Source organism: Notothenia rossii, assembly GCF_949606895.1.
Source record: "Notothenia rossii genome assembly, chromosome: 6".
Classification (NCBI taxonomy): Eukaryota; Metazoa; Chordata; class Actinopteri; order Perciformes; family Nototheniidae; genus Notothenia; species Notothenia rossii.
Genome location: NC_136909.1, coordinates 87,752,882 through 87,755,381, shown reverse-complemented (window position 1 = coordinate 87,755,381; position 2,500 = coordinate 87,752,882).

The window sequence follows — 2,500 nt, the reverse complement described above, 5'->3', positions numbered from 1 at the left end:
TACTCGAGTACAAGATCTGAGTACTTCTACTTTTACTCAAGAACAAGATCTGAGTACTTCTACTTTTATTCAAGTACAAGATCTGAGTACTTCTACTTTTACTCAAGAACAAGATCTGAGTACTTCTACTTTTACTCAAGTGCAACATCTGAGTACTTCTACTTTTACTCAATTACAAGATCTGAGTACTTCTATGTTTAATAAAGTACTTCTCCCACCTCTGTATATTAAACATCCTATTCCTTATCTAATTGCTTTGCATTAGATATTGAGGTAATCCAAAAGTAAAGTAAAGTAATCAGATATCAGATTATATTACTTTTCAATTAGATATTACGTTGTTTTACTTGTAAGTAATTGTAACGGAATACATTTTCACAATAACCCTCCCAGCGCTGCGTATTATTGACACTTTAATGGTTTTAATCTCTAATTTCCCGCCTTTCTCTTTACCTTCTGCCCTCCTCCTCCTCCTCCTCCTCCTCCTCCTCCTCCTCCTCCTCCTCCTCCTCCCTCTTCCAGGCTTTGTGTTGTCTCAGCTCCAGCCTCCCATCAGAAGAAAAGGCAGCAGAGAAAGACGTGAGGAATGCATTGAGCGGTGTTTCTGTCACGAGTCAGCAGAGTCTCTGAAGAAGCTGCTAAAAAAGAAACCTGTTTTTCTTTCTCTCACCTGAACTGAAAGTTGACCCGGTGGTCTGCTGAGTGAGTTTCATGACCCCGTCACCGAACCACTGAAGGCCCTCAGCGTTTCTTCTGTTTGAAGATGTGAGGTTTTCATCGTAGACCTGCAAGGAGATCTGTTTTCTTTGGAGGACCAAGCGAGATGTGTGTAATGGGTTACTTGCAGGATCGCCATTTTGTGGAAGTGCTTTCCTCCCTTCAGCCTTTGACCACACGGTTCATATTCAATAAACAGTTAGACACATCCAACATAAAGAAATAACAACAATTACACACACACACACACACACACACACACACACACACACACACACACACACACACACACACACACACACACACACACACACACACACACACATACCCACACACACACACACCCACACCCACACACACCCACCCACACACACATACACACACACACCCACACACCCACACCCACACACACACACACACACACACACACACACACACACACACACACACACACACACACACACACACAGACACACACACACACACACACACACACACACACACACACACACACACACACACACACACACACACACACACACACACACACACACACACACATACACACACACACACACACACACACACACACACACACACACACACACACACACACACACACACAGTGTTCAAACATAAGTGGAATACATTTAAGAAATGTGCATATTGTAGTCTAGGTGTTTTCTACTGCATAACAAATAAGACACTGCAACTCAAATGAACTTCTTGTTAGGTACATCCTCATAAAAAACACACCGTCAAATCAAATCTTAAATGACAACAGTTTGTTCCTGAATGCAAGTGTTTCTAATCCTAAATGTTCGCTGGCCGGTTCAAAGCACTCTGGTCCCAGCTGTGTTCATTTCATTCATCCTGTGAACACAACCCAGTCTCACGGCATTTCGTGTTACAGTATAGTTACGAAATGTAATCTATTGGTTCGTCTGCACCAACACGATTTTCCCATTTGTTTCGTGTCACACAGAACGATTCTAAAAGCAATGTAAAGAATAACAAATTAGAAGGAAAAAAAGATTTTAAAAATACAGATGTAAGTATTTTGAGGCTCTGTCAGTTCAGAGGCTGTGTATCGCAATCATGCTCGAAACGTCCCTTAGGCCTACGTCTGTTTCCGGTTATTTTTATTTTGAAATTCAGTTCCTGACGGACGCCAAAAAAGCCCAAGATTATGGAATTAAACCAATAAATAAAAACAAGGATATTACCCCCAACTCCGCGCACACATTACAATGCCGTTATGTGATGACTTCCAAAGAGAAAAGCAAGCACACTCGGATTAAAGTATTATTTTCTTTTTTGTCAATGTTTTTCGGATTTCATATCGCATAAACACCATATCCCAACATGCATTGCAGCTAAAACATCCTATCACCGACCTTCAACCATAGCTGAGGATCTTGGGTAATCGGTTCAGTGGCTGTGTATCGCCTACGTCTGTTTCTGGTGACTTTATTTTGAAATTCAGTTCCTGAGGGACGGCAAACAAGCCAGAGATTATGGAATTAAATAAATAAATAAAAACAAGGATAAGTGTGTGTTATTGGTGAGTAAACAACAGTGTGATATTTAGAAAAGAATAACAAATTAGAAGGAAAAAAAGATTTATAAAATACAGATTTCAGTATTCTGAGGCTCTGAGCCCCATTTCTTTTCCTCACAGACGACAAAAAAAGTCCGACATTATACGATTTAAAAATAAAAACAATAATCGTGGCTTGATATTGAGTAAGAAGATGTTTTTATGAACCCCACAGCTTCCGGT